Source organism: Hyaena hyaena, unplaced genomic scaffold (assembly GCF_003009895.1).
Source record: "Hyaena hyaena isolate Hyena2069 unplaced genomic scaffold, ASM300989v1 scaffold_138, whole genome shotgun sequence".
Classification (NCBI taxonomy): domain Eukaryota; kingdom Metazoa; phylum Chordata; class Mammalia; order Carnivora; family Hyaenidae; genus Hyaena; species Hyaena hyaena.
In genome coordinates, this window is record NW_024080770.1 from 213,099 (window position 1) to 233,477 (window position 20,379).

A 20,379-nucleotide genomic window follows, 5' to 3' on the forward strand; every position below is an offset into this window, starting at 1 on the left:
ACAGCCCCTTCCTTTTTCCTTAGCAACAGGGTAACAATTCCTCCACCCCGTCTAACTAATCACAGAAGGAACAACCATTTACACCTGATTCCGTAGTAGCCAGATGACGGATTCTTATCTGCCTCAGGGCTACTGCAAAGGAAAAAAATTCGCGTACATTTCTTCTCTTTCAGCAACACAGGAGAGCTCTAAGGCTAAGCTCCTCGCGGTTTATGGTTTTTAATCACAGCCCGTTACTCTAATCTCCAAGTTCAATTTCCCCCTACCTGTGTTAAACATACCTTTTCGTCTTCTGCCAGAAAGTCTATACCTTCACCCCTAAATCGAGCTAACGAAATCGCCTATACACATATCACTTGAGTTTTTATCAACCTTATTGTCTCTCCTGATGCATTTGTAAGCAATTCTTGTTTCTTCATCTTTCCCATTAGCTGGTTGATATTCTATCTCCTCATAAGTAGTTCCCTCCCTGATATGTTCACTGGTGTTTCCAAATTCCCTATGCCAAGTCGGCTTTTATAGATCTCTCCAGTTCTTCTAGATCCCTTTTCTTCCTATCCCTCTGCCTGCTGCCCTTGCCCTTCAGTGCTCTGTCCAGGGCTCCACTATGCGCCCCCCTTAGTGATTTCATTAGCTTGGTTCTCTTCCTGCAGATGATTTCTGGCTCTCCCTCTCTCAGCCCCGACTCCCACAGATGTCTGAGGTCACTTCTGTACCCACCTTGAACATAGCTCTTTTACTGCACACATCCTATATAGTATTGTCTTTGTTTTACAATCTGTCTCCACAGTCAGACCATGTACCCCTTGTGGGCAGGAATTCTGTCTTATTCATCAGCTCCCTCAGCATCTAGCACAGAATGTGACGCATAGTAGATTTCCACATAAATACATAGTGTTTATGTAATTGAATCAAGTGAAGACAAAGATTTCCTTCAAAGATTCTTCAAGATTTTCTTTGACCCCAAAGAAATGGGTGAAGGGAGTCAAAAGGTAAAAAGAAAAAAAAAAAGATTTTCATTGTTTCTTACTTTCTCTGACCAAACTGCCTCAGAGTCTCAATCTGAGTACTTTCCTTATGATCTTTATGCATATTTAATCTTTAATACTACTGCTACTATTATAACTCCCTTACTCCCTTAGCTCTCCATCTTAATGCCAAAATTCTAGTCATCTATTAACTGAGACTCTAGCATTCTGCATTTCCTGAATCCTTGTCCTAGCTAGTCTCCCTTCTATACTATCCCGAATGTATCCGCTAAAGAAAATTTCCTCACTGGGTACTGACCTCCTCCATGACTCCCGTCACCCTCTATAATCAGTGTAAGCGCTTCACACCTCACCATTCTATCATCTGCTGACCCAGCTTGGATCAAGCCCTCTAGGTGAACATCACTGGATGCGGCTGGGCTTGTTGGCATACTGGAGATGCTGCATTCTCTTCAAATGACTCAGAAGTAAGAATTCATTCTTTTCCCAGACTCCCTGTTTAGCTCCCAGAGATTCCATCCCAGGACTATTGGTGTCAAAGGACTCTAAGCCCATTTTCTCAGGGGAGAAGGAGAAGGCAGTCTATCATAAGTAGAATATGAAAAGAGGTACACAGCAAGTGTTAGTCAAGACCCTCTCTTCCTATCCAAGGCAACTTTCAGAAAGGAATGGGTTCCTTGTAGAGGTTAATTATCAGGACAGGGACATCTGGATGGCTCAGTTGGTTAAGGATCTGACTTTGGCTCAGGTCATGATCTCGTGGTCTGTGGGTTAGAACTCTGCATTGGGCTCTGTGCTGACAGCTCAGATCCTGGAGCCTGCTTTGGATTCTGGGTCTCTCTCTCTCTGCCCCTCCCCTGCTCTCTCTCTCTCTCTCTCTCTCAAATAAGTAAACATTAAAAAAAATACTTTTTTAATCCCCAGGACAAATCGAGGGGTTAGGAGAGTGAAAATCTAGGCCATACTTTTTCCTAGCCACAGAATTGGAGAACAGAAGCTGTTCCTAACTGGATCTTCAGGGGGTCTGGGTGCTATAAAGACAAGGAGAAATTTTCAGATTCAGTTTATTTTGCATCTCCATTCTGAAGTTCCAGCTCAGCTCCATGGCTGTAAGTGTAGACTAGGGTGGTGTAGACTGCCCCGAGGGATCGTGGGAAGAGACTATGTCCTCGTAGCCCCACATCTTTGCAGGGGATAGACGACCACTATACAAAGGGTTCCTGCATACCTTTCACCCAGATTCTCCACCTTAACATTTTACCTTGTGCCAGTTATCTATTGCTACAAAATAAATCACTCTAAGTGTTTAAGATAATAATGATTCCATTATTTCCATTTCTGTGGGATGGCAATTCAAAAAGCTCAGCTGGGTGGTTCTGGCTCAAGGATTCTCCTACCAGTGCAGCAGTTAGATGGCGGCAGGAGCTTAAATGGCAGGGGGCTGGCTAGACAACACTCACTCTTCCAGTTGTCTTAGAGTTAGCTTGATTACCACAGCCACACAGTGGCTTCAGGGCAGTTGGACTACTTATATGGTAGTCGAAGGCTTCAGGATGAGAATGAGAGTGATCTTTTATGACCTAGCCTCAGATATCACTTCTGGTGTGTCTTTTTGTTGGAAAAAAAATCACAAAAGTCTACCTAAGAGCAAGGGGAGGGAACATAGACCCCCACCTCTCAATGGGAAGAATATCCAAGTCATATAATAAGAGCATGTGGATGGGAGAGATTGTTGAAGTCATCTTTGGAAAATACAATCTGCCACGCCCTATCGTTCACGTCCCACTCAATGCAAAATACATTTATCCCATCCTCCAAGAAGCCCCAAGTCTCATTCCATGACAGCACCAGCTCGAAGTCCAAGAACCCCTCATCTAAATTGGGTCCCCATGTGGACATAGCTCCTCACATCCAGTTCCTTGGGCATAGCTCCTTGAATATCAATCCTCCTGACCTGAAGCCCTCGCGAAGTAAAGAAACACATCATGTGTCTCATACATGGGCAGCAAACACTAGAGGCACAGGCATGGGACAATTGCTATGGCATTATCATTTCAAAAAGGAGAAAAACAGAGGCACACACAGCAGTTACTAGTTCATAGCAATTCTCAAATCCAGCTGGGCACATGTGGCCAGTTCCTGATTTAGGGCTTGGACCCATTCCCATTTACTTATGTTAGCATTGACATGGATTCCCACCCGCCCCCCGCCCCCCGTGGGTGATAATCTTTTCCTATGATTATTTGTTTTGATACACCATTTGTCACAGATTTGGCCGGGGAAGAAATTCCAAGTTGGCTCTTGTGCCCTTTGGAGTTGTTTTCATCATTCTTTGAACATTTCCTTGCTTTCTGACACAAGATGTTCCAGGATCATCTTGTGACTTTCCTGCACCCCCACCCTGCCGGCCCTAGAATTGGCCATTAACCAGGGAATCATGGGTCCTCCTGACTTTTTGATGTTCCTTTTTCCATTCTCTCTTGCTCCCTAAATCTGCCCTTAGACACTGCTATTTCCCTGGGTTCCCATCTCATTTTTCTCTCTCCTTCCTCAGTACATACTCCCTGGGTGCCTCCATCTATTCCTGTGACTTCTGGATCTGGATCTCCGGCCCAATAAACTCTCCCAAATATCAGACCTGTTTATGTAAGTGTCTTCTAGATATATTCCAACCCATGAGCACCTCAAGCTCAGTGAGCTTAAGTTAAACTTATTTACCCTCCCTTCCCCCCACAAACCCACCCTTCCTATATTCCCTATTATTGCCAGTGGCATCACTAGGAAAAACCTGAGGATGATCTTAGCCCACATCGCCTCCCAGCTCCCTATACCAGAACGGTTTTCCCATACTATCGATTGCACTTGTAAATATCTTTCAGATATGATCCTTCTTTATCCCCATCACCTTTACCCTCTCTTACCTGGGTTGTTGCTGAGCTTCCCACCTGGTCTCTCTGCCTTCAACCTCTCCCATCTCTGACCCATCCTCAACAGCCACTCCTAGAAAGCTCTTTCCAGAAGATAACTCTTATCACATAACTTTTCTGCTTAAATCCCTATGGCTGTCCTTTTCAAACCAGCTGGAGCAACCTCTGGCCATGGGGGATTCATGTAAGGAGACAGAGAGGGAGCAGCTATAGAAGAGTTACATCTTCCTCAAGTTTAATTTTTATTTGCGGATTCAGTAGAACACTTAAAAATATTAAGACAAATGCATGTGATGAAATAGAATGCAAAGATCATATGATTTTAAAGGCATATGATTTTAGAGGGTTTGAACTCAGGACACCTCAATGCCTGTACACTGTCCACTGCCTTTTGGGGGGACTTTAGTGGAAACTTTAAGAACCACTGGCTAGGATAAAAGGATAAAGTTCAGGTTCCTTCAGATGGTGGACAAACTGTATTATAATCTGGTCCTTACCAGACATTTCCAGTTCACCTGCCTCGCCTTTTATGTCCCTCAGCCTCATCACCTTTTGCCACATATATCAGCCACAAAGAGGAGGCACTTGCAGTCTGCTTTGTGGCCAAGTCTGTGGTCTGTGTGGTCTGAGGTTCACCCTGCTTGGAGTCCCTCCTTTTCTTTCTTTCTTTCTTTCTTTCTTTCTTTCTTTCTTTCTTTCTTTCTTTCTTTCTTTCTTGAGTTTATTCATTTTTTGGGGGAAGAGCATAAATGGGGGAGCAGAGAGAGAGAGAGGGAGAAAGAGAGAATCCCGAGTAGGCTCTGCACTGCCAGCACAGAGCCCCACACGGGGCTGAACCCACAAACCAAACCATGAGATCACGACCTGAGCCAAAGTCAGATGCTCCACAGACTGAGCCACCCAGCTGCATGCTCCACTCCTTTCTTTTTATTGGGCAAACTCCTACTCATTCTTCAAGACCAGCTTTAGTGTCATCTCCTCTGGGACACTGTCATGACATGTGGGACAGAGAGCTGACACGCTCTCCTTGGTACCAGGCATATTCTTTATCAAGGTCCAAGGTCCTCACACTCATAGACCACATCTTTTTTACCTTTGTATTCTTAGCACCTCACATAAAACTAAAAATAGCCAAGCAAGCTAAAAACCACCTGACCTTTCTATACTTTGGGAAGGTTAGTGTTACCAGTGGTGTTCATTATTCATTTGAAACTAGCTTAAAGTGGAACAGACACTCGATTAGGGCTGATTCCCACATAAAGAAACCCTTGACGTGGTTTTAAGATGTACAGGGGACCTGTGTGCATAATATATAATTTTGCTGAGGGATGAATTCTGGTCACATGACATGAAGCAGATGAGTCCTTATCTAGAGAGTGACCCTAACTTCCCTCTACCCTGCTGGAACTGTAGAGGCATTGGGTTCAGTACTTCCTGGCTATGTGACCTTGGGCCTTGGTTTTTCTCATCTATTGTGATGGTTACATGTGATAATGTATGAAAAATGCCTCACAGTGCCTCACACACAGTAAATATCTAGTGAATGGTAATTTTGAGTAATAACCAAACTTTCACTAGGGTCAGGAGTTCACTTGAATTCCCACCTCGGTTATATCCGATATATTACATCGAAGCCAATATGCAAATTTAAAATTAGCAAAGGTCGTAAGACAAGCCTCCTGTGAACAGTAATGACGTACTGTGTCCAGAATAAACAGCAACTCTAGACCAGTGGCTTAGGTTGCAAGGTGTTACCCTGCTTTTTGAAGAAAATGCCCATTGTGACAATCATGTGGGTAATAAAGGCTGAGATTCATTGGATTAATTTCCTATAACCTCTCTGATCACCTCGTGAGGTTGGTATCATTTCCATTTTTCACAATAAACAACTGAGGCCCAGACAGGTTAACTAACTTGCTTAAGATCACACAGCTTATGAACATCAGAAGCATGACTAGAACTAAAGCCAGTGCCAAAATGCAAACTTCTTCCATTATTCCTTTGATTCCTGCACTTTCTGTACTATAATCATCTGTCAGTATGTCTTCCCCGAACGAATCTGTAAATGCAGGAGCCATACTTGCCTAATTTTTGTAGTTATCTAACACATGCCTAGCATATATTCCATAAGCATGCATTAAATGCAAGGCAGAAAATGTTAAGTAAACTTAAACTAGAGTTACCAGATAAATACAAGATTCCTAGTTAAATTTGAATTTCAGATAAACAATTTATTATTTTTTTTAATGTTTATTTTTAAGAGAGAGAGACAGAGCATGAGCAGGAAAAGGGCAGAGAGAGAGGGAGACACAGAATCTGAAGGAGCAGTCTCCAGGCTCTGAGCTGTCAGCACAGAGCCAACACAGGGCTCAAACTCATGAACCATGAGATCGTGACCTGAGCCGAAGTCAGACACTTAACAGACTAAGCCACCCAGGTGCCCCTAAATAATTTTTTAATGTAAGTTTGCCACAGACACTACTTGAGATACATCTACACACACAAAAACCCTAAAATTTGTTACTTGAAATTCAAATTTAATTGAGCACTCTATTTTTATTTGCAAAATCTGGTGACCTTAAACTACCCCCTGAGATTGGCCTTGAAAGGGACAAATTCCCTAGGGGTTCTCCTGGAGGGAGAAGGGCTATTATGGCCCCTCACTCACACTCAAGACTGACCCCATCCCCAGCTGCTCTGGGGACTGGGACTGAGGCCATAGTAACCTGGATGTGTCTGCTTTTCCAGAGCCTTACCTGTTCACCTGGGTTAGGTCAGCCTGGCACCTTTAAACGGAAAAAGCAGCCTCTGATAAGCTTAAAGCGCCACCTGGAGGCCCTTATGGGTAGTACTATGTCCAGAGGCCATCCCAAGGACCCAGGATTTTAGGGAGCAGGGAAAGGCCAAACAAGGCACAGACAGGGAAGGAAAGGAGGCCTGTCCAGCAGTGGAGAGCGGGCAGGTGAAGATATACCTTTTAGGCATTTTCAGTTTACAGCTGCTGCTCTGGCTGCCGAGGAACTGAAGGCACTTGCTTCCGGACGAGGTCATTGCTTAGGGATTTCCTTTCCCATGACCCTCGTCTGCCTTTTTAACTGTTCCTTGCTTGTCCTCCAGCTGGAAGTCACTGGCTTATGAGAAGCATCATAACCTCCATCCTGGAGGCTTGATGCTACATTTTAACATAAGGGTGAGGGGCACGGAAACAGTGGACCGACAGCTGAAGGAGCGGGAGCTGTTTGCTCAACTGTGGTTCTTAATGTTTGGTTCTCGGCACACCTGAAAACGTGTCCGAAGTGCAAATTCTCAGGCCCCACACCAGGCCTAGGGGAGTCAGAAACTCTGGGGGTGAGGCCCGGCGAGCCGTGTTTAAATAAATCCTCCAGGTGATTCTGACGCATGCTGACGTCAGAGGGAACATGGGTAGGGTGGGCAGGGAGAAGGCCGCAAAAATGTGCAAAGACTGGAAGAGCCGTGATGTGAATGAGATGGCTGTTTGTTCTATGCGGCTCTAGAGGAAGAGATGGGCTCAAGGGGCCGAGAGCCAGAATTCGGTTTTAATCAAGGAGGTACTATTGAACAAATAGAACTTCGGGGCAGTGTGATGTATGCCTGCGGAAGGCACGTCTCTATCACTGGACTAAATGTCCTGTGTCCTGGGCCAGGTGACCAGCCAGGGATGTGGTAGAGGTTAAATTAGATGTAGGGAATCTCCAAACTGAGAGAATCCATGATGGATTCTTCTTGCAAATCCTCTTTTCTTTTATCAAGAGTGAGAGCAATACTTTCTAGTTTTCTGCCATTACTGAGAACCGGGTTCAGCTAAATGTTTATAACACATAGTTAGTTACTAAAGAGCAAATGGTGGAGCAAATGGCTTTTCTAGTTTCCTGCTCAGGGTTTTCTCAGGACTGGTCCATTCCGGACTAGTTCTCTAGGCGGCTGCACAGCTGCCTTCCAGAAGTTTCTTTCACTCTACAACCATTCCTTACCCTTTTTTTTTTTTTAAATTTTTTAAATGTTTTATTTATTTCTAGGAGAGAGAGAGAGAGACAGCGTGAGCAGGGGAGGGTCAGAGAGAGGGAGTCACAGACTGAAACAGGCTTCAGGCTCTGAGCTGGCAGTCAGCACAGAGCCCGACGCGGGGCTCGAACCCACAAACCGCGAGATCATGACCTAAGCGAAAGTCGGACGCTTAACCAACTAAGCCACCCAGGTGCCCCCATTCCTTACCATCTTACCTATGTGGAATCTCCCATTTCCTTCATCCCATATTTTTCTATTTTTAATTATTAGTTTAATATGTTGGGGCACACCACCAAGTAGATTCCCAAGAAAGATTACAAGGAAAGTCAATCTTTTCAATCTTGAATGTCTGAAAATCACTTTTTAAAAATGTTTATTTATTGTGAAAGAGAGAGACAGAGCATGAGCAGGGGAGGGGCAGAGAGAGAGAGAGAGAGGGAGACACAGAATTTGAGTCAGGCTCCAGGCTCCAAGCTGTCAGCACAGAGCCTGATGCGGAGCCTGAACTCACAAACAGTGAGATCATGACCTGAGCTGATGTCAGACGCTTAACTGCCTGTACCACTCAGGAGCCCCCTGAAAATGACTTTGTATTGACATTTGGCTGACAGATTATTTGGGTATAGAATTCTAGGATGGAAATTATTTTCCCACAACATTTAAAAAACATGCTCTGTGATTTTCCATCTTTTAATAGTTTTGTTGATAAAGTCAGGTGACATTCAGTTTCCAATTCTTTATATGCAGCTAGTGCTTTCTTCTCTTGCTCGCTCTTGAAGCGTTATTTTCATTGTTTAGAAAGTTCATGATGTCTCTTCAACCTGGAAACTCATATCTTTTAGAAAATCTGGAAAGTTCCTTCTATTATTTCTTTGGTAAACTCCCTTTCTTTGTTTTTTTTTTTGTACTCCTATTTTGGAAACTGCTGTTAGACAGACTGATCATCTAATTTTCTTGGCTTTGTCGCCATTTTTTTTTTTTTTTAGTAAGTCTGTATGTTCTGAATGTTTTGACTCTTGCTTTGTGGTGTAGTAAGTGGTCAATTTTTATAATAAATGCTCCCCCTTTTTAAGTTTCTTTCTTTTGACAGAGAGGGCATGTGCGAGTGGAGGAGGGACAGAGAGAGGGAGAGAAAGAATGCCAAGCAGGCTCTGCACTGTCAGCAAAGGGCCCGACATGGGGCTTGAACTCATGAACCTGTAAGATCATGACCTGAGCCAAAATCAAGAGTCAGACGCTTAACTGACTGAGCCACTCAGATGCCCCCTAAATTCTTTTTTTTTTTTATTGTGGTAAAAAACATATCATAAAATTTACTGTCTTAACGATTTTTTTTTTTTGAGAGAGAGAGAGACAGACAGAGAGAGCATGAGGGGCATAGAGAGAGAGGGGACAGAGGATATGAAGTGGGCTTTGCACTGACAGCAGTGAGCCTGATGTGGGGCTTGAACTCATGAACTGCGAGATAATGACCTGCGCCAAAGTCTGATGCTCAAAAGACTGAGCCACCTAGGTGCCCTCCCCCCCTCATCTTAAATATTTTTAAGTGTACGGTTCAGTAATATTAAGTATGCTTATATTATTGTTAAATAGATCTCTAGAACTTTTTCATCTTGCTGAACTGAAACTCTATTCCCATTACAAGATTCCGCTTTTACCCATTCTTCAGTCCCTGGTGCCTACCATTCTATCATGTATATGAGTTTGACTATTTAGATATGTCATTTAAGTGGGACCACACATTGTCATTTTGTGACTGGCTTATTTCACTTGGCCTAATGTTCTCAAGGCTCAACCAAGTTGTAGCATGTGACAAGGGTTCCTTCATTTTTAAAGCTGCCTCGTATTCCATTGCATGCACATATCACATTTTATTAGTCCCCTCATCTGTCGGTGGGCGTTTGGGTTGCTTCTACCTTTTGGTGATTGTGAATAATGCTGGGATCTAGCTGAGCATGTAAATATTTCTTCAAGGTCTTTCTTTTCTATCTTATAGACATATACACAGAAGTGGGATTGTTGGATCACATGCCCTAATCCATTTTTGAACACTTCCTTACTTCCTGGCATTACACATATTTCATCATGTTCATCACAGGAGCGGAATTGCTGGCTCATTTGAGAACTCTATGTTTAACTCTTTGAGGAGCTGCCAGCCTATTTTCCAAAGCGGCTGCATCATTTTACATTCCCACCGGGAATGCTGGGTGTGAAGTGAAAGCTCATTGTGGTTTTGATTTGCATCTTCCTAACACCTAATGTGCAACTAACATGCGGGACGGGACACTGCGATGCACTTGACCATAAACCTGTTACTCTCAAAGTAAAGCATTTTAATTGAGGAAAAAGGCGCATTCTTAATATTTTACTGGGCAAACATCATGACCCTTTTTAGATGTATATTTTGTCACTCCTTCAAATGGTCTTTTCTGATCTTGATTGTAACCATGATACCTACCATCCCTTCTCCAGCTGAGTATCACAAATATCTTTCCCTTTCCTGGGTTTTAAGAAGCCTCCTTCCTTTAGTGGGCATCAGGCAATTCCTGGAGAGGATCTTAGTTTATACCCATGGATCAAAGAAAGCCTATACTTTTGATTGTTTAGGCTTCGAGATATGACAGTCTTCAATTTAAGGTGCCGCTCAGTGAGTACTTACCTTCCTTCCTCCCTGCATGCAGAGTCCCAGTAAATGACGAAACCTAATAATAATCAGCTCTGTATGTGGTCTCTTATTTCCTGCAACATTTTACCATAACTACGACAGGATCTGGCACAACCTGGACCCTGACAGTGGTGGCAGGGGGTGTCAGATGAGGCCTGCGTGTAACTATGGTAAGACCTGTTGATGTCTTAACTCTGTAGGCATTTTTCTTACATCCCCTCTGCTGCCTGGGGATGCAATGGTTAGGCTCCACTCCTGGGGTGTTTTTAGTTAAAAAGCTTTGCCATATAAGATAGGCATCCTAAATGAAGCTACTTCTCCTCCCCTATTAAATGTTTCCCACATGATTTGTAAAAATATGATTGAATGCCCTGTTTTTGCCCTTAAGCTAGACGAGACCTTCTTTCTTTTTTTCAATTTTTTAAATGTTTTCTTTCTTTCTTTCTTTCTAATATTTTTTATTTATTTCTAGGAAAGAGAGAGAGAGAGAGAGACAGCGTGAGCAGGGGAGGGTCAGAGAGAGAGGGAGACACAGACTCAGAAAAAGGCTCCAGGCTCTGAGCTGGCAGTCAGCACAGAGCCCGACGCGGGGCTCGAACCCACAAACAACGAGATCATGACCTAAGCGAAAGTCGGACGCTTAACCGACTAAGCCACCCAGGCGCCCCAATGTTTTATTTATTTCTGAGAGGAGACAGCATGAGCAGCGGAGGGTCAGAGAGAGAGGGAGACACAGAATCTGAAACAGGCTCCAGGCTCTGAGCTAGCTGTCAGCACGAAGTCTGACGCGGGGCTCGAACCCACAAACCATGAGGTCATGACCTGAGCCAAAGTCGAACGCTTAACCGACTGAGGCACCCAGGTGCCCCTAGACCAGGGTTTCTTAAGTGTGGTGCTGTTGACACCTTGGGTGGGACAAGTCCTTATTGTGAGAGGCTGTTTTGGGCACTGTACGATGTTCAGCAACATCCTTGACCTCTACTCACTGGCTTCTCTCACGCTCCCAGTTTTGACAACCCAAAAACTGTGTCCAGACATTGCCAAATGTCTCCTGGGGGACAAAATGGCCCCTGTTTGAGAACCACTGAGCTAGATGGACTTAATGGCTTACTTCAGCTCAAAGAGCTTGGAAGGGAGCCCCATCCCAGCTCACATCGTGCTAAACCATTATAAACCCCAACCTCTCCAATTTGTTAAAAAGATGGAAATGGTACAGCAGAGATCTCCAAAATGACAATTTCATCTTGATAGCCCCTATAGCCACGATGCCAGATGAAGGTGTGACAGCTATGAAAAGGTGAGTTAACAAAAGAAGGCAAAACCTTTTCATAGGTTTCCACCCAGATACCTGGGAGAAATTTCAAAACTGTATTATGGACATCAAGTAAAAACTATAAAGTGCCCCCAAGGCACACATTTAAACCCTCACAACTTAGAAAAGAGACAGGCCCTGACGGTCCACCAGCCCACAGTGGGAAAATTTAGCTATAAAAGCCTGGCTGTTGGAAAAGTGAGTGAATAACGCTCAGCAAACCCCACATGGGGTGCTTTGTCCTAAAACACCCTTGATGGGGCTTCCAGATCTCTCTTCGGCAGGTGTCAGGAAATCTGTTGTACGACCAAGCCAGGAACAGGCCCTTGAGGTCCTGCCACCGATGGGGCTCAAAATGTCAGGCATCCTCCCCAGAGACATTGTTCCCCAGGGACTTCTGCTCCCACAGCGGTGAAAGGATCAAAGATTAACTGGGGGAGAAGGTCTAGTTTACTGACTAGGGCTGCTCCAGTGTCTTCAGGAATTGATGGAAAGGGAACAGCTCCCCTCAAGGTTAATGGGGTGGCAAAGTTTCCAAGGATAGTTTAAAACTATTGCTAATAACGGGAGGCACTGAGTCGCCGATGAAATTTAAAGATGCATCACTGTAAGCAATTGCTTTTTATTTTTGAGGTGATCTTGAATTTACAGGTGAAGGATCTGTTTCCTTCTCAAATGGACTTAGAGGGCTGTAATTCATATAACATGTAGTCAGTCTGTAGAAAGAAAAATAGTGTTCAGAAAATCTCAGGGTCTCAAGAAAGATCATTTGCTTTTAATAGTAAAAATGTGAAGAATTTGCATTTCCAGGAAAATATTCAGTGCACTTGTGTGATTCAAGCCAGAAAGACAGTACGACAGCATGCGTGTATTTTTGTAAAGCTACAAACTATGAAAATAATGTTTTTTAAAAATTTTTTAATGTTTTATTTATTTCTGAGAGAGAGAGAGGCAGTGTGAGCAGGGGAGGGTCAGAGAGAGAGGGAGACACAGAATCTTAAACAGGCTCCAGGCTCTGAGCTGGCTGTCAGCACAGAGCCCAATGCGGGGCTCAAACCCATGAACCGTGAGATCATGACCTGAGCCGAAGTCGGATGCCCAACCAACTGAGTCACCCAGGCGCCCCGAAAATTAAGATGTTTTTAAACTAAATTTTTAGCATGGTCTTAAGCTCAAAAAGAAAAATTCCTGATAAGAACAGGTCACAGGGCAAAGAATAAATAAAAGACAAAGACATTTCTATTTTTTTTAAATTTTTAAATGTTTATTTACTTTTGAGAGACAGAGAGACAGAGCATGAGTACAGGAGGGGGAGAGAGAGACACACACAGAATCTGAAGCAGGCTCCAGACTCTGAGCTCTCAGCACAGAGGCCAATGCGGGGCTTGAACTTACAACGTGTGAGTCATGACCTGAGCTGAAGTTAGATGCTCAACCAACTCAGCCACTCAGGCGCCCCAGAAAAGACCTTTCTAGAAAGTTGGTGGTTGACTCAGTCATCTCCACTCCTTTCATTGGTAAGAGAATCATTTATAATTCTTACTGCTGTTTTCTTTATTTTTTCAAAAAATTTTAAATGTTTATTTTTGAGAGAGAGAGAGAGAGTGTGAGGGAGGGATGGGGATAGGAGGTGAGAGAGACACAGAATCCAAAGCAAGCTCCAGGCTCTGAGCTGTCAGCACAGAGCCCGATGTGGGGCTTGAACCCATGAACTGTGAGATCATGACCTGAGCCAAAGTCAGACACTTAACCAACTGAGCCACCCAGGCACCCCCTTATTGCTGTTTTAAAATGCTGTTTCAAGTTTGAGAACTCAGTATTAACTGCCTCTCAAATTCAAAAAGTGTTTAACACACTAACAAAGCTGGGAAATTCAGTGAGTTCATTTTTTAAAAATATAATCCCCCGCCCAAAGGTGAAAATATAGAATGTAAAATCAGGAATTTTGACTATGGTATAATTGATTTTAACATGAATTTGTATTTCTGCACTAAAATGAAATAGCTAAAACATTTTTGTAAATATGATGTAAGACATGGGGCTTTGGTAGTTGTTAAGATATTGAGACTAACGTGTTACAAATGGAAAAAATGTGTCCTTTATCAATTCATTCAGTAAAATTCAGATAATCCAAAATTATGTAAATCCATACAAAATTGCAACTTAACTTCCTGCATAGCATTAAAAGAATAATATATGTTTCCCCAACATTAGCTTATTAACTTTGTTTAGTGTCTTTTTTTTTCTTAGAATTTCTTTTTTGTTGTTGTTTTTGCTTGTTTTAAAGTTTATTTATTTTGAGAGAGAGAGCAAGCAGGGTACACACACACACACAGAGACAGAGAGAGAGAATCTAAGTATGTTCTGTGTTGTTAGCGAAGAGCCCAACATGGGCCTTGATCCTGTGAACTGTGAGATCGTGACAAGAGCTAAAATCAAAAGACGGACAATCAAATGACTGAGCCTCCCAGGCACCCCTTTTCCTAGAATTTCTAATTGGCTTTTGGAAGTATAATTCCAATAGCATTAACGTAATGGGCACTTGTATTTATCCAAAGGCCTCATGAAGTTGGGGTTACGTAGTGAAATAAAAACATTGTGTGCGTGTGTGTAAATGTCTAAATTTTGACACAGGAATCAGAAGTTCAGATCAAACGTCAAGAGCCTGTGTTTAATGTGAATATTTTTTGTTGATTGTGTGCTATTCTAAGATAACGGTATCTTCTTGATCTCCCATAGTCAAAGTAAAGACTTTACAAGTGATACTGAATAAAAAAAGTCATACCTAGGAGAATCATTTAGCAAATGCCTTGAAAACATAGCACATCACAGAGTATGATATATGTATTTAGTTGCTTAAGAAAGTTACATTTGTAAAAAGAGGAACTAGTGGGTCTTAAAAGAGAACAATGTAAATTTAGAAAGTGATGCCAGGGGTGCCTGGATGCTCAGTAGGTTAAGTGTCAGATTTCAGCTCAGGATGTGATCTCATAGCTGGTGGGTTCAAGCCCCATGTTGGAGCCTAGAGCCTGCTTTGGATTCTGTGTCTCCCTCTCTGCCCCTCCCCTGCTCACACTCTGTCTCTTTCTCTCAGAAATAATAAACATTAATTTTTTTTTTTTTAAAAAGTGATGCCAGACTTTATTTGGGTGATCAAGGTCAATATCAATAGTGATAAATCATATAGACATTATTACCTTTAACATGATGTGATTAAAAAACACATTTTATTTCTGTGGCTTTCCTCCTAAAAATCCATAATACCAGCCCAACCATTTATTTGAGAAAAAAATAGTGGACCAATTCTAATAGAGGAGTCTTTTACAAAACACCTGACCAGTACTTCTCAAAACTATCGAGGTTATCGAAAACAAGGAAAAGTCTGAGAAACTCTCACAGCCAAAAGAAGGCCAAGGAGACAGGACAAGTAAATGTACTGTGGTGTCCTTGATGGGGTTCTAAAAGAGAATAAGCACCTTAGATAAAAACTAAGGACATCTGAATAAAGTGTGGGCTTTAGTTAATACGAATGTATCAATATTGGAGCTTTAATTGTAACAGAAGGGCCATATTAATATAAGATGTTGATAATAGGGGAAGGTAGGCATAGGGTATGTAGGAGCTCTCTGTACTCTCTTTTCAGTTTTTCTGTAAATTAGAGGCTGTTCTAAAAAAATAAAGCCTATTTTTAAAAGAAAGCTATACAAGAACAGAATTCATTAAGTTAAAATGTAAGGAAACCTTAAAATACAAAGCATCTAATATATTCAAAAAAATCTGAAAGGAGGCAGAATTCATTTGGCTAGAACTTACATAGGAGTCTTGCACTAATAACTATGCAGTTTGTGTAGAGGGACCATATAGTGGTAAAGTGAGAAGCTGGGACATAACTTTGGAAATTTGAGCCACCAGAGGAGTTAGGAAGCAGGCCTTCCTCATATCCTCTTAGATGCCCAGGTTCCCAGCCAAAGATTTAGGACTTCGAGATGAAATCTTTACTAAGTTTACGTTTCACAGTGAAACATCTAATGAACCTCTAAGCTCACTATATTTGTGGGTTTAACTGATTAGACTGACAATAATTTTTTAGCTGTTAGGATAAGTATTTTATTTTTTTATTTTTATTTTTTAAGTGCTTTATTTATTTCTGAGAGAGAGAGAGAGAGAGAGAGAGAGAGAACATGAGCAGGGGAGGGTCAGAGAGAGAGGGAGATACAGAATCTGAAGCAGGCTCCAGGCTCTGAGCTAGTTGTCAGCACAGAGCTCAACATGGGGCTCGAACCCATGAACTGTGAGATCCTGACCTGAGCCTAAGTCAGATGCTTAACTGACTGAGCCATCTAGGCGCCCTTAGGATAAGTATTTTAAAAGGAAATAGGATTTTAAATGTAGTTAGAAATGTTGTAAAGTATTCAATTAAGTTGACAAATGGGATCAAACTCCCCTTAAAAATAAGTGATGAAAGTTGGGAGACTTACAGTTTTTAATGGAATAATAAATAAGTCCATACGCTAAACTGAAAAGCTTAGGAAAGTGCCCCCAGACCTTCACCATTCTGCTGTATCCATGGCTTGTCACAGGACACCCTTGTCTCCATTCACTGAAGAAGGACCCATTTCCTCCACCTCCCACGATGCCCTTACCCTTCATCTTTCAGTGATAGGAAAAAAATTTTAACTCCTGAACAGGCATATTAATAGCCTAATGAATATAGGCATGCATGAGGTGGCCATATAATTTACTGCCCAAACCATGACCCATATGAAATGTGGCACTATTAATTATTACTCTGGAGGAATAGACTTAACCCAGGACAAGATTCTCTATAGGTGTAAGTGCATAGTTTGTAAATATACCAGGGGAAGAAAGTGAAGAATTCAGTTTTCATTGTAAGATGGTATCAAGTATCAACAGAATGCTAGGTCTTTTAATGTCCTAGGGTGAAAGCATTAAAACCATTTCAAATGTGTTATCAGTGACACTACCAAATAGACTTTTTAAAAAAATGTGTATTTATTTTTGAGAGAGAGAGACAGACAGACAAAACTCGAGCAGGAGTGAGGCAGAGAGAGAGGGAGACACAGAATCTGAAGCAGGCTCCAGGCTCTGAGCTATCAGCACAGAGCCCAACTCAGGGCTCAAACCCACAAGCTGTGAGTTCATGACCTGAGCCAAACGCTTAATCGACTGAGCCATCCAGGTGCCCCTCAAATAGCCTTTTATTAATCTAGGATTACAAGTCCATCCTTCCCATGTATCGTGAGGTTTCTCCTTTATATGTGGGCTGTCATGAGACTCCTCCCCCTTTCACCAACTACAAGACAGTTCTTAGTGTTAGGTTATACCTTTGTTTAAAAAGTCATCCCGTAATTCTCAGTAAAGAGATTGAGGGTGATGGCTGGTTAGGTTTCCCTGAATGCAGATAATCTCATGAATGATCTTATTAGGTGGCTTTATTTTAAAGTCTGTGATCTTTTATTTTCCCACAACTACATACACACAAAGGCATGCCATGTCTTCCTGGATAGCTTTCTTTCTTTTTCCTCTATAAACCATCCAATACCATGCACATGGCCTGCCGAACATGTGGCATGTTGTCTTTCATCCAAATACAACAGATTTTTGGCCGCTAATTAAATTCAGGGGTGCCCCCACACAATGGGAAATCAGGGTAACACAGCCACTTTGGCCCAGTATCATCCCAGGGACTCAGCATCCATCGCAGGCCAGGTAATAGTGTTTCCGTCCGGCTCACAAACCCCACCAGTTTGTGTATATAGCTCACTTCATTATAGCCGAGTACTCAGCCCCAACTGTAGCACCCCGGGTATTACTTTCAGTCCTGGCCTGATGCGCAGGGCTGTTTGGTGAGAAGTGGGGAAGTTCCTTCACCACTGACCATTTCGCACACTAAATTTCTCTCATTAGGGTTTTGTCTTTGGGGGCTAAGAAAAAACTACAGGTGACCCCATAGTACTGGAAACGATTTCACTCTTTCGTGTGAAAGAGTTTGATCTGGTAATCCCTTTCAAGACTTGGCTGAGATCTAGAGAGAAGGTAGAGGTGATGCAGGTGGAAGGGTTGGGGGTACAGTAGACCAATCCAAAAGGTGGAGTTCTAGAGAACCGGAGAGCAGCCCGAGGGTCCTTCAAAGACACGCTGGCCTTCGGACAGCTTTCTGTCATGTGATTTTATGAGGCCATCGCTCCATCAGCCAAGAGTTCCATTGTGTAAAGAGGGGTCTGTGGGTTTCCAAAATGGTAGCCAAGAGACTAGGCAATGAAGGATAAGTGGGGAAAGCCTAGTTCCCCCCACCCCCTTTCGTATGTAATGCTTTCTCCCAATTCTCCTTGTTTCAGTGAACTCAGCAACTTTGTCCTGCGAATCTGGAACCCAAAGCCTTGCTTCTGTCCCCACCAGAAAGAGGACAGAGCCCCGAGTGCCGAGCACTGAGGATCCCACCTCTCCGCTGTTTTTCTCTACAGCCTGCTCAGGCCTTCAGTGAGCAGCACCTGCCACCCAACACGAATGAAACACCAGAACTGCATTTTCTTAGCAACTGAAGCCTCACCCCTGCCACCGTGGAAGAGGGACCCTGTAAAACTCCCTCTTCTTTGAAGAAACACAACTGAGACCAAGTGAGAAGTAGCTACAGTTTAATACAAACCTGCACCAGAACACAATGTGTCGGGCTGTTTTGTTTTTGCCTCAAACAGGTGGCGAAAGCACAGGATCGTGTATCATCTTGGGGCTGACACGATCTTAGCACCATGACATTTACAGAGGAGTGAGAAGTCACTTGGGTGCTGGAGGCTCTATCCCTACCCCAGGCTGTTCCTGCCGCCCGGGCAGCTGGAGGGGGTTTGGGTTTTCGCGTGGTTCTGTGGTTTCTGGGTCAGTATCGGAAACGCCCTCATCACGGCATTGGCTTTGACAGAGACCTACTGTGGACTCCTAGCACTACGCACACGCACACGCACACGCACACACAGTAGCACAATTTTCGGGTAACTTATTCCCACAAACCTAGAGAGCAGCTAAGGCAAGAACAACAGTATTTATTCAGCAAGTACAAGACCAGTATGAGAGCTGCATTCAGTGCAACCAGAGACCCTTTCCATTCCAACCAGGGGCAGCGGGGCTGCCGATGGAGCTGGCTGGAGCTCTGCACAGGGGTATGGAGTGGGTGGTGGGGGCTGGCTGCGCATGTGGTCCCTTGAACCTCCTTCTGATTTTCATCTAGAAGCTCCTGGGCAAGGGTGGGGTCTATGTAAGATCGGGGGTGGGGGGGGGGGGGTAGATGAAGTGGAAGGCCTATGGTGGACCACTCGAAGATGTGGTCTCCCAGAGCCACAGACCACGCGTCTCTCAGGCAGAGGCACTCAAGAGAACGTAAAGCTTTCCTGGCCCAAGCAGGGACGCTCTGTCCGCTGGCTACCACCACTGCTCGGCTCTTTGGCATCTTCCCAAGGCCCGCGACCCAGCAAAGGGCCGGAAGGGATAATGATGGCGAAGTGCACTGTACCGAGGGGTCAAGGTCACGGTTTCCTAGGCCCAGATCCCTACCTACTGTCCCCGTGGCTGCCACCCTCCGTGAATGCCTTTGTTGCCTCTGCTCCCTGGGGTACCGTGTCTGTCTTCTCAGCTCCTGAGTGAGGAAGATGAGCATGAAGGGAGAAATGAGGATGTGGGGGCAGCGCAAACCACACAGCAAGCCCCCAACATTGAACTAGTTCTGGCTCAAGCAGTGAATATGCATCAGTTTGTTTACAAGAAAAATCTATCTATCTGTGCAAAACAAAGCAGAATGCCTACCAAGGGGGTCGGTCTTCCGGATGGTTAAATTCTCAGGTGGGGTCTACAAGAGACGTCATCCCTCGTCCTTTCCACAGCTGGGGTAGGCAGCCACGCTCTTAAGGGTCGTCACGGACACCCCTGGGGTCAGAAGGCCTAACCTTTCTGGGTCTCATCTGTGAAATGGGGAATTAATACATGCTCTGCTATCGTGAGGAGCACGTGAGAGCTCGTATATGCAGTACGTGCTTGGACAACACGTAAAGCACGGAAGAAGTGTGCAGGGCACGACCACTAGCCCAAGAGTCCTGGGACAAGCCTGTGGTGCGCAAAGCGATGTGCAACGTGAAATCGCTTCCCCGAGGGGAGGGAGGGCAAAGCTTAAGAGGGGCAGGCGGCTGGGCTGCTCCCCAGCTCGCTTGGGGAGGATGGTGATCGCCCAGCCTCTAGTGTTTCCACCTCCTGGAGCTTCTGAGGCAGGGAGGGCCTGGCTGGAGGTGGGAGGAGATGGAGGCCACAAGCAGGTGAAGGGGAGGTGCTGACCACAGGGGGCCACAGCACCTGTGCAGCAATGTGGGTTCTCCAGCGCGGTCCTGCTGGCCTGGCATCCTTCCCAGGCATCTAGCCCACCCCCTCCCTAGCCCCACTCCCCCTCTCTTAGCAGGC

General features: G+C 44.1%; 1 long non-coding RNA gene across 1 annotated transcript; it reads left to right on the top strand.

The window, feature by feature from the left end:
• Nucleotides 1-7,383: 7,383 nt before the first annotated feature.
• LOC120235817 lies at nt 7,384-18,594 on the top strand. The gene is made up of 2 exons (XR_005529505.1): nt 7,384-7,581; nt 18,279-18,594. It is a non-coding gene; the product is annotated as an uncharacterized LOC120235817 (long non-coding RNA).
• The last annotated feature ends 1,785 nt before the right edge of the window (nt 18,595-20,379 follow it).